The following is a 13222-nucleotide window of genomic DNA, read 5'->3' as shown; positions in this document are numbered from 1 at the left end:
GTGGAGATGGCGGTGTTGCGTCGGATGTGTAGTAAGACTAGATGAGATGAGATTACAAATAACAACATTGTATAGAGTTGGGGTAGCACCTAGAGAGTATAAATATTGTGGAAAATAGGTTTAGGTGGTTTGAACATGTAGAGAGAAAATCTGTATAGTAAGAAAGAGTAGATCAAATAGAGGATAGTCATATTACAAGATGTATAGGAAGACCTTGAAAAACTATAAGAGAAATTATTAGGAAAGATTTATAGATTATTGAGTTCGATCTAAATATGGTTTATGATAGAATAATATGACGTATTTTAGACCATGTAGTCGACCCCACTTAGTGGAATAATGTTTGGTTGTTATTGTCGTCGTCATTTTTGGAAGCATTAACTCATGCTTAACAACAACTATTATTTCATAACATGATCAACACCCACATTTATTAGTCAATGAAATAATCAAATTCGCGTGCACCTCACGATTCCAAGTACTAGTTCTTATCAGAAGAATTTACAAGTGGCATCACCATATACGGCCAACTTCCCGCTTACTTTATTTTCCATATATATCTAATTAACAAACAAAATCTAATTTATTTTATTTTATTTTGCATATATATCTCAACAACTTTTATTTTATTTTATTTATCTTAACATTTTTTGCAAATCTAGTAACAACTTTGGTAAATATTCTCATTCAAAATAGAATTTGGAAATCTAAATATAATAGTTTGGAAATCCAAAAAAAATAATTTCCCGAAAAAAAAATGAAGATGTTAGCTTCGCGAGCAAAATGGTCGCAAAGTGAAGTTTCGCGAAGGCAGCTATTTTCTCACTTGAAAACTTACTTTCCGTTGATTTTTTTCGCTTAGACTCAACTCTGGGATATCATAACCTGCTCTGATGCCAAATATGGCTCATGACAAAAGGAAAGGTAGACAAATAGAGAAACTCTCTTTTCTCATAGAAAGTTGTTATCGTTGGAATGCTTCTATGCTTGAATGCCAAAAACACTTGGTGGTGAGCGCTATTTATATTCCTGTAAGACTCACATTGAAAGATCTATAAGTATTTAATTCTACTACTTTATATTGCAAGAAATGTCTAGAGATACTAGTATCCGGTTCATGTTGTTTTAGAATTCTAGAGATGTTAAGATGCTCCTAATCATTATGAGTTATGACCTTATGTAGTGCTGTTCTTGAAAGTTATTTTCCACATCTTAAAAGTTCCATAACTTTTTCCATCATTCTCTATCAATATACTCGAAAGTGTACACACACACACACACACACACACACACACACACACATATATATAGGTAATGCTAATGCACACACGCTTCAATTTTAGAAGGTGTACATTAGCATCATACACATTTTTACTTTGGACCTTAAAACCATTTCTTTTCTTTTTAAACAACTTAGATTATAGGGTAAGAGAGTAATTTCATTTGTTTTTTTGAAAACATACGGGTTAATTTCCCCATTATTTTTTTATATTTCCCGTAAGGATGCTTTGTTCTCTCTCCAAAAAAAAATTCTCTCTGCAAAACACGGCTACCCAGTGGCGGAGCCAGGATTTATATAGAGCCTGGGCTAAAATTTTATCGCAAATTTTACCTCGGATTATTGGACTATCTTCCATTCGGTCTAACCACCTTATGCACCATTCTACTTCTTAATAGATCTTCTCATTATGGGCGGTGAGTCCTAGAAGGTTAGGTGGTTTGAACTTCACAACTGAAAATGTTGGTGATGTTCTTATTTATACAAAACATTAGTTATTTAATCAGGTTTGAACTAATCTAGCAGTTACTCAACTGCTCCAACAGCTATCTAACAGATCTCATAACATTCTAGATAACATACAGAAGCTATCAAATATATTAATAGAACAAAATTATATCCTTTATCATTACCCTCAAAATCTCTCACAACAGTTGAGAAAAATGAGCTCTATCATTATCCTCTATCATTACTTTTGAATTTGAATAATCAATTCCTTGATTGATTCACCCACCCATTAACAAATAACAAGCAGCAATAATGTTGTACCTTTGGGAGTTTGCTGTTCAGCATCTTTGTTAGTGCAGACTGAGGACATGCCATGCTCACAAGAGAAGAACATGAAGTCATCATTGTAGCAGGAGTTGTAGACACTGGAAATTCAGAAACTGCAGGTGATGTTGATTGAATAAGGTTAGTGCATAGCCAAAGAGCAAGTCTAAATTCATCATGATAAATCAAAAGTAATTAACGAATTGAAGGTTTCTCAATATAGCCAAGTCATAGCAGATTTTGGTGACTTTAGAAAAACAATAAAAGCAAAAACATCAACTTCCAATTTCTTATATGATTCATCACATTAACAACACTCTTTCCACTTATCATTTCAGATGCTTTATGGCACGATATGAGCAACTCATCATGTTGAAAAACATTGTCTTCTACCACAGTAACATAATGACCAAATTTTACTCATAGGCATTTTATCAAACAACTACAATGCATTTTATCAAACAACTACAATGCATTTTATTCCCATTGTGGAGAAGATATAAATTTATGAGAACTGATATGGTTGAGGCTTCCAAAGAATAAGGAATAGCAAATGGAAGAACAAACACAAAATTACAAAACAACAGTAATTGAATAAAAGTTAACTCATCCTAACCTTAATTCTCCATAAGTCCATCTTGGAATGGTTTACTACCACAACAACATAATGGGAAGATAGAGGAAAAACTGCAATCTGGAAGCTTCACACACGAACTGCAATCAATTTGTAAAGCTTCGCACGCGTTAACCGCCGTTTTGCCGTTGTGCGCACATCTCACTGAAGGAGAAGAAGCGTTGCACTTTTCTGCGGAGCCATGAAAATCTTGAATCATCTCCGAAACCTAAACAAAGGTATCACAATCAACCACCACATTCTCCGTAATCAATTTCACCCTCTCTTTTTCAACAACCCCAAATTCTTCTCCGATTCTTCATTGCCTCAACAACCCACCACCAGTACTCCTCACGTTCAACAACCTTCGCTTGTTGTAAAGAGTATAGATTTGCCCAATTTGCCCAATTTTTTTGTTTTTGAAGTGTGTAAATGGAGGGTCTAATGTGAAGAACTTAAGGATCGAGCCCGGGCGACCGCCCGGGGTCGCCGGGCGCTGTCTCCGCCACTGCGGCTACCCCCTCTTCATTGCCGGAATCCAAGCTGCTTTCATCACATTTCTGGTTCTACTAGCTACACATTCTCATGTGTCATTATATGTTAAATTTATCTTCTACCAAAAGAATATGTTACTTTGTCCTTTTGGTATTGGAATTTAAATAGCTCTAATTTTTACACAAATTGTTAACCTTGGGCTGATGAACAAAGAGGGAATGAATGTATATGTAAAAAAATCATGGACGGTGGTGTTTTGTTTTTTGCCAACAGCAGAGGTGATTCATAGTAAAAGACAATGGAAATAAAGATTTTGGTGTTGGTTAATCAAAAATCAAAGAATAAATAAAAATAAAAGATGGGTTTAATTTTATTTTTTTTGAGGTGTAGAAGGTTTTCTTCTTTCCCAGTGCACCGTGATTGTTTTAGAGCAAGAGATAAAAAAAATGATAAGTAAGAATGACAAAATTACTTTGAGAGACATATGCTTTTAATAACAATTGAAGGAAGAGAAGGGTATTTTTTGTCCAAAGTAAAAAGGTGTATGATGTTAATGTACACCTTCTAAAATTGAAGTGTGTGTGCATTAGCATTACCCTATATATAGGAAAGAAACTTGTTAATTAGGTCCATAATCATCATACAATGAGTATTACATAAATAGAATGAACTATAGTAGGAATTTGGCAAGAATCCAAGCCAAAAAGGTAGGATAAAATTTTGGTCACCAAAGTTTCCTCCTTTGGAGACGAACTTAAGTTAAACTTTATTATAGAGAAGTAACTTGTTAGGGGCATATCTAGTGAGAATGCTTTTTATATATGAGAATGATAGGAAGAGGTGCAAGAGGATGAGATTAGTTAGAACGTGTTTTGTCTATGATGGGGTTGGACTGTTGGAATCTATTTAAATGGGAGCTATATATGCAATTTATTATTTTTGGTAGAAATTCAAGGAACATGATTGTTTGTTAATATCTGCAAGACTAAATAGTTTGCATCTCTAATTTCCAAAAACACTTGTAAAACAAGCCAGCGGCAAAGAACTTTGGAAGAACAATAATTCTCGGTTTTTCTTTTAAACACAAAAGCCCCAAAAAATTCTAACCCAACAAAGCAAGTGAAATATAATAAAATAAAGAGAACGAACGCACAATTTTTTCAATAAAACCAATAAGCAACCACATTCCCTAACTCTTGGGATTCAAGACCAAACATGACAAGTAGTCCATGATGGATCAAACCATACTCTGCTACCATTTTAATATAGATAATTAACGACAAAATTGTGAAGGAGGGTAGGTTATCATTAGAATTAGAAAGAAAAAAAATTGAATACAAAATGTACTCTAATGATATATAGTGAAATATAAATAGACTAAACTATCATTAACCCGATTGCAACCAAAGGCCCCGTTACATATAGTATAGTTGACTACATGTGAAAAATTTAAACTAGAAAATATGCTGACTCGACCCTAAATAAAAGCAAAAAAAATAAAAAATCTCACTGACATAAGTTGAGTAAACAACTCGTGTGAGGGTCTAATACACTTGGAAGATCAAAACGATCAAAATTAATCCCTCTTGACTTATCAAAACTAGACTAATACGTCTTTTGCACATTAACTTTTGTTCAAACTAGAGGTGTTTGATGATTCTTGAAATTATTTGTTGGTTAATTAACCTCTTATTCAAATTGAATACTCATGTCTTTCCCTACAAAGATAAGTTACATTCAGACAAATATACATCACAAGAAAAATCATTACAATATCTACAAGGCTAGATAAGTATATTGGTCCTTCTGATATACTCCCTCCGGTCTCAAATGTAAGAAACAAAAAAAAAAACACACATATTAAGAAAGTGGATTGACTACATTCAAGTCATTATAAAAAGTGATATTTTTCTAATTTTACCCTTGTCTTGGAGTAGTAAAAACAATTAATCAGGTGAGTTCAATGAGGGTAAACTTGGAATTGTGGCATTTAATAGGTTCATTTTACTATACTTTTTCTTATATTTGAGACCACCAATTTTATTTTTTTGTTTCTTATATTTGAGACCGGAGGGAGTATTAATCAACTTGGTCTGAGAAGGATTGCCAACTTGCATAAGTATTTATAGTCCAATACTAGAAACACCATTGGTGTGAGGGAATAGTCCAACTTGCATAAAATGGTTTCAAAAACTTGTATGGATTAACACAACATAGGTCAAATAAGGCTTCACAGATCTTAGTTTCATTCAATTTGAATAAGTTAGAACTATGGTGAAGATAATGATGAATGTAAATATTAATGTACAAAGAATATATTAAAATTGAAGAGGTAAAATATAAATTCAGAATCAAGTGCATACCTTAAACTATCACAAAACCATCATGAGAAAAATCAAAGGCTACCCCTACTACACCAGAACACCAGATAGTGGTTATTGGAGATTGAACTTCAGATATCACATATGTTGAAGAAATTGAAATTGGTGAGTTGTGAAGTGGTATAGATTCACCAAGGTTTCGATTGTTTGTTTTCTCCCTTGTTTTTATTTAGATACCAGATAATGTAGACAACTAAATAAATATGCAGCCAAAGGTGAAAACCCACTCTAGTTGGGTGGGCTATGAGTTGGGACACCATTATTAATACTTGACTTTGGAATTAATTGGAGACCAATTACAATTCTAGACATAACCTCTTATACAAAAACAGTAGATGGATTATCGATTTGAATCACCAGATTCAATTTATGACTAGGAGGCCCGTGGTACCAATGAAGTTGAATCGAGACTAATTGAGAACACAGAAGACAGCAAGAGAAAACTGGGACATCTAGCTGAAATCAAAACAAAGGCAAGTGTCAGACATACAAGCATATTATTATTACATAGTATCAAATGATATTCAATTTTTTTTATCCAAGACCGGAAACAACACTAGTGAGAGGGAATATGTAATATAGTATCATATGATATTCAATTTTTTTTTAATCCTCCACTGTGAGTGTTAAAATCATTTTGCTTCATAGATGATTAGGTCTATTCCAGAGAAGTAGTTTTGATGATCAAGTTGCTAGTTAGACAAATTATAATTGATTAAATATTTTTTCCTTTCCATATATATGATTAAGAATTAAATATGTAAAAGGTTCTTGTAAGTTTGTATTTTTTGCTTCAAGTCCTTGTATCTTTTTTTTCTAAACAAAACTTGTAAGTTGTTAACTTTTTGGTTTTGGTCACAAACGTCAACTTCTTGTGAAAAAAACGACAACTTCTGTTAAAAACCTTGTAAGTTGACGTTGGGGACCAAACATCAACTTCTATTAAAAAAACGTTGTGCTGGCTAACATAGACACACGTGACAGTTGCTGAGATGGCAAAACATGCTTATGTGGCCAGACAGATGATAAGTGATGTGATTAGAGGGGACTAAAACCAAAAATGAATATTTGCATAGGGATGAAATTTTTTGAAGAAATGCATAGAGATGAAATTAAAAATACGTAAACATCGAATTTTGAAATTTTAAAACCAATCTTTTCATCTTATTCATCTCTCTGGTTTTGCTTTCCTCTTCATATCATCTCTGACATGTTATTGTTTGGAAACCTGGAATAAAAAATGTTAAACTGATATTTTGTCCAACCATAGTTTGATAGATAATTAGACAATAGATCAAAAGATTCTTTAATGAATAGTTTTTATTACTTTGATATCAAAACATTGATAAATGCTTCTACTAGTAGACAAGATCCAAAAAATGAAATTTTATTTGTATTATGTGGAAAATATCTATTGAATTTTCTGAAATAGTATCCTTTATAGAAGGTGAAGATGCATCCTGCTATGTATGAGGACCATTTTTCTCGTGGTCACCAAGGTACAATGAAACTGAGATGTAGTAAAAGGTTGTCTGTCTCTAGTAAACCCTGATGCCCTTGTTGTAATTTACATTCTCGTTATAGAAATAAATTGCATGGTTCTGTCACGACATCTGGTTTGACAGAACCATGCAATTTAATTACTTGACCAGAACATGAATCACATCAAGGGCATTGAGGTTTAACAAAGACATGTAGCCTTTCACTACATATCAATTTCATTGTACCATGGGGACCACGAGAAACAGCGTCCTCATACATAGCAAGATGCATCTTCACCTTTTATAAAGGATACATCTTGCTATGTTAGGGACCAAATCCAAAAATTTAACAACTTACAAGGTTTGTTTTAGAAAAATAAAAAGATACAGTTTTTATTACTTTGATATCAAAACATTGATAAATGCTTCTACTAGTAGACAAGATCCAAAAAATGAAATTTTATTTGTATTATGTGGGCAATATCGACTGAATTTTCAAAAACAGTATCCTTTATAGAAGGTGAAGATGCATCCTGCTATGTATGAGGACCATTTTTCTCGTGGTCACCAAGGTACAATGAAATTGAGATGTAGTAAAAGGCTGTCTGTCTCTGGTAAACCTTGCTGCCCTTGCTGTGATTCACATTCTCGTTATAGAAATAAATTGCATGGTTCTATCACGACATCTGGTTTGACAGAACCATGCAATTTAATTCCTTGACCAGAACATGAATCACATCAAGGGCATCGAGGTTTAGCATAGACATGTAGCCTTTCACTAAACATCAATTTCAATGTACCTTGGTGACCACGAGAAACAGGGTCCTCATACATAACAAGGTGCATCAACACCTTCTATAAAGGATACATCTTGCTATGTTAGGGGCCAAATCCAAAAAGTTAACAACTTACAAGGTTTGTTTTAGAAAAATAAAAAGATACAGGGACTAAAAGAAAAAGCACGTGAACTTACATGGATCTTTTACACATTTAACCATATTATTAATTATCACAAGGCCATAACAAAGAATCAACATATCTAACAAAACACAAAAACATTTTGACACTCAGTCACATAATGAGTAGATTACAATATAATATAGGTCAAATACCTCCCTGGGTCCTTTAAGTTTCATGTTTGTTTCAGATAGGTCCTTTAAGTTTCTAAGGTTTCAGACAAGTCCTTTAAATTTTGATTTTGTTTCGGATAGGTCCTTTAAGTTTCTAAGGTTTCAGATAGGTCCTTTAAGTTTCTATGGATTCAGATAGATCCTTTAATTTTCGAGTTTGTTTCAAGTTTGGCTTAGCGGACATATCAACTTTGGCTTAACGGAGGTTGATAGAAAGGACCTATCTGAAACAAACTCGAAACTTAAAGGACCTATCTGAAACCTTAGAAACTTAAAGGACCTATCCGAAACAAACTCGAAACTTAAAGGACCTATCTGAAACCTTAGAAATTTAAAGGATCTATCTGAAACAAACATGAAACTTAAAGCACCCGGGGAGGTATTTGGCCATATAATATATCAGTATAAATCGTTCCTTTTAAAAAAAATAAAAGGTTAATTAAATACATGATAAAAATTATGTGGCATGTAGAGGAAATATATAAAACAATATAATCAGTCATTCCCTAACCAATGTTAAAAGGAGGGTTCCCTCTAAAAAAATTGAAAAGAGGATTCCCTCTAATGAAAGATCAAATCAAAATCAAAATAACACTGAATATGAAATGAGGGTTCCCTCTAAAAAAATTGAAAAGAGGATATGCATAATTTTTACCTTCATTAAAAAGAATACAAACCATGTCAATTCTTCTTTCTTTATTTCTTGTTCTTGATTTTAATCAGAAAAATCGCATTCGTTCGAGAATTTTTTTGAAGATAGACCCTGAATAGAGTTTTGTTCCATTGCTTGTAAATCTAGTAGAGGCAAAATAATACAAAATTTTAATAGGAGAAAAAAAACCAACAAAATTGCAATTAATAAATTACAGAATCAAATGAATGACACAATACACGAGGACAATGAAGTTTTACTTGATATACCTCTGCCTAGTTCATCATTGTTATAAATTCAATCATTCAAGTATATGTGTGTGTGAATAGATCTTACATATGTAATAGTGATAAATAAATAGATTTGTAATGAAATATCACTTTACCAATTGCGAGTTTGACAGTAACCGAGAATGCAAATTTTGGGTTCCTCTCGGGAAGACACCCAAAATTCATCCAAAAATCCTCATTTTGATCCCCTTTGACCTAAATTCATCCCCAAAACTTGTACGTTAATTTATATACATCAAAAGACAATCAAAACAACAACAAACATGAAATCATAACATCAATTTTCACCAAAATCATCAATATGTTCATTTTTCACCAAAACCCACAATTTTCTCACTTTTCATTCAAACTTCATAAACAACCCCACCAATTCAAACCCCATCAACATACAAACATAAACAAACATTTGTGAAGTGAATTCAAACATGCTTCAACAAAAATCATTCTCCAATTCATGATTTACACCCAAATAAGCAAAAATCATCAAAATCACTTAACCACAACAACAACTATATGAAGTTCAAGCACATAACACAACAATTTCATGAAGTTTATCATACCCACAAATTACTTGAATTAGGAACATGAATTTATTCATTCAAAAATCGCAAGAGTCACAATTAACATAAAAGCACTTAAACACATAATTGAAAATAGAAGATTGTGACTTAATTGATGAAAGGAAACAATCCTTCTTACCTCTAGTCTTCAAGAATTCTAAATTTTCCTTCACTTTAGCTCCTAGCTCTTCTAAACCCCAAGTTCTCTCTCTAGCCTTCTCTTCTATCCTCTAGATTCACTTTCTCTCTACCTCTTATGTTTTTGTGAAATGAAATAATGAAGGCTTAACCTAATTTCTCACAAGAGTTAAACTTATATACCACCTTCTAATTGGGCTAGGTTTCTAATTGTTATAATGGACTTAACATTCTTACAAACCAATTCTTGAAGTTAATACTCACTTAAACCCTCAAAATAACGAATAATTATTGTCTCTAAATAATTACCACAACTCACTAATAACTTAGTAAAAATAATTATTTCCACTTAAAACACCAAAAATAACCCTCTTAATAAAATGACTAATTTATCCTTGCTCACCAAATGACCAAAATACCCCTGAGTCTAAAATGACTAAGATACCCCTCTAGACCAAAAATCCACTAATCTCAAATAAAATACACATAGAGACAAATAATCACACAAAAGCGCATATAAACACACAATATAAATAATTAAAATAATTTTAGCTAAAAGCGGGCTGTTACAGTTGGGGTGAATGTTGCCAAATTTTGGCTGAATAAGGCATCATTGGGGATTAATTGTAAAGGTTGTATTCCATTCTTGTATTTGGTTTTGGCAATTGATGGTGACTCATGCATACTAAGCTTTTATAACCCTCTGATAGATTGAATAAAAGGTAGATTTTCGTGGGTGAGAAGGATACACGAGTTTAATTTAGCATTGGGGAGTCGTCTGCTACTTCTAAAGTATGGCATGTCACCTTTACTAGTTGTCATACCCCATTTTTTGACCTAACCAAATCTTTTTTTCTCCTCATTTTCTAAAAAAAATTCAAAAAAAAAGTCAACATTGACCAAGGTCAACTGGTGACCGAAGTCAACCTTTGACCAAGGTCAACAGTTGACCAAAAGTCAACTTTTCAAAATAAACCATTTTTTTCACACAAAATGCAATCCCATTAATGATTTTTTCCCTTAGTTACTTATTTTACAAATTAACTTCAAATTTTCTTTTTTTTATGCATTTTTATCTTATTTTATTTTATTTTTTTACATTTTTATTTTGTTACTTCATTCTCAAGAAAACTCATTTCATTACACTAAACATTCCAATTTCAATTCCTATCATTTTTATTACATTTCTAATCACAAAAATCACAAACTTTTCACCATTTTGTTTTATTATTTTCAAAGTCACAAAATTCATTTTCAAAAATTCAAAAAAACACTAACTTTAACAAATTCACACAAAATGCACATTCCACTCCCATTTCATTTCTTTACCCACAAATTGTGCATCTAGATTCTTCTTCACATATAACAACTCATCATTATCCAACACATCATCACTCACCACCAAAAATCATCCAAAAAAGTTCCAAAAACTCTTTTTTTTTTTTTGCAAAATTCCAAAGTACCCTTTCTTACCCACCACTTAACCTAATTTTTGCACTCTTGGTGACCAAGTCACTCCCTCTATAAGTACCCAACAACTCATTGAGAAAATCACCATTTTAATCAAAAATTCTAAAATCTTCATTTCTCCATGAAACTTCACCATTCTTCAACCAAAAGTTCATAAACACTTCCAACAAATCAAAAACACACAAAAACTCAAGAAAAACCATCCAAATTCGTGAATTCAAAACCACAATTTGTCATGAAAAAGTGATAGTGAGTTAGACCATTTAAAGGCTCAATTAAGGTGGGTTTTAATGTTTTTATACCCCTGGAGTTGTTATGATGCTTTCCCTTTAATTATTTTTGTTTAATTCACTGTTTTTTTTAGTTTTATTTTTTTGGGTCAAAACTTTTTTCTCATTTTTATCTCTATACAAACATTCACTGTGAAATCTAAGCTTAGATTCATGATCAGCGTGAAAATCCAAGCAAAATGGTATTTTAGTTTGTGAGATTTGATGACTATTTGAGTTTTCAAAAATTTTGAATGATGGGGTTTCTTTGGTGTTGTTGTTACGTGAAAGAGATTTTGGGGAGGAAGAAGAAGTTGACTTCTTCCCCCCTTGACCAATGGGTCCCACCTTTTTGTCTTTTATGCAGACTTCTATTACACCCCCTTTCCTTACTTCTGCACCCCCTGTTTCTTTTTAAAAATATTTTTCTTGCATATTTTGTTTTTCCTTTCATTTGTAATTGATTTTAAAACCTTTTTATTTTGATATATCATCTTTATTGGTGTTCCATGCATCTTTTTATATAAGTGTTTCAATTATCATGCTTTTATTTATTACACTTAGTTTAGTTAATGGTTTAATTTCTATCTCATGCATATTTACTTTCTTGGTTTAGGTTTAAAAATTGTTCCATGCATATTTTATTTTTTGCTTTATTATTTTAATTTGGTTATGTCATTGGAATATTTAGTGTGTATAACTAGGAAATGGATGTATATTCTTACCATGGGTTTGTAGCTTGGCAAAGGGGCCATAGATTGTACCTAGGAATTTTTGTAATAATGTAGGTAACACAAGCACCGACACTTGCACTGACACTATCACTTTACCTATCGCTTTTATCTCGATTTATTTTTCACGTTGTTACGCTCGCTTTCCGTTAGTTTAGAAAAATCTTTTTTGTCTCAAAAGTCAAATAAGCAAAAGTCAAATTAATTTTCTTAATAAACCTTGGATCCAAATCCAAGAGATTTTGCTTTTATTTTCTTAATCAAATTCCTAAATGAACTTTAATTAAACTTAGACCAAATTTCTCAAATAAAATGAAACAACCTCACTTCTCTTTTATTCTTCTATACCTTGAGGTCTCGCAACCCTTCTCAAAACCATTTTCAAAATCAAATTAAAATCAACCTAACCCACAAAAATATTTTATAAGAGAGAACTACGGCGATTTTGATCCCTTTTAAGGGTACGTAGGCAGAGGCTTTAATCCTTTCAAATCGACTAAATAAAAACAACAAAAAACTCCCACTTCTTCTCCCTCCATTCTTTCACTTCAACTTTAAGACAATAAATTTTCAAATAAAAATAAAGTTAGAAAGAGGTTCTCACGGAATACCGTGAACGACGCGGGTGCCTAACACCTTCTCGAATCGTAACCGACCCCCGGATCCAAAAAGGGTTTTTCAATCTCATTTTTCCCTTCCCAAGAATAAAATCGAGCAAGTCCGGTAGATTGAAGGTTCAATTCCAATCAATGGATTGACACCCGAAAATCTTGGTCTACACTAGTCTATTTTCTTTCTTTCTTAAAACCTCCTACAAGTATGATCCCTTCTATTGAATCTATTTTTTTTTTATAACATGGATTACAACATGTTTCAAAAAGGAGAATGGGGATGAGAAGGATACACGAGTTTAATTTAGCCTTGCTTGGTAAATGGTCTAGGAGGGTGATGGAGAAAAGGAA

The 13222-nt window shown here is 32.5% G+C and overlaps 2 long non-coding RNA genes across 2 annotated transcripts; both read right to left on the bottom strand.

The window, feature by feature from the left end:
* Positions 1 to 1816: 1816 nt before the first annotated feature.
* LOC146939092 (uncharacterized) lies at positions 1817 to 3236 on the bottom strand. Its single transcript, XR_015031548.1, has 2 exons — positions 2667 to 3236; positions 1817 to 2166 (listed from the first exon to the last, which is right to left on the bottom strand). It is a non-coding gene; the product is annotated as an uncharacterized LOC146939092 (long non-coding RNA).
* Positions 3237 to 5374: 2138 nt separating this feature from the next.
* LOC146939091 (uncharacterized) lies at positions 5375 to 9939 on the bottom strand. Its single transcript, XR_015031547.1, has 4 exons — positions 9792 to 9939; positions 9188 to 9287; positions 8806 to 8945; positions 5375 to 5995 (listed from the first exon to the last, which is right to left on the bottom strand). It is a non-coding gene; the product is annotated as an uncharacterized LOC146939091 (long non-coding RNA).
* Positions 9940 to 13222: the final 3283 nt, after the last annotated feature.

The sequence above is a fragment of the Medicago sativa genome, chromosome 3, assembly GCF_051527215.1.
Source record: "Medicago sativa cultivar Bolivia chromosome 3, Bolivia_mono, whole genome shotgun sequence".
NCBI classification, from domain to species: domain Eukaryota; kingdom Viridiplantae; phylum Streptophyta; class Magnoliopsida; order Fabales; family Fabaceae; genus Medicago; species Medicago sativa.
The sequence above is the reverse complement of the archived record's forward strand: the minus strand, read 5'-3'. Positions and strand labels throughout refer to the sequence as shown.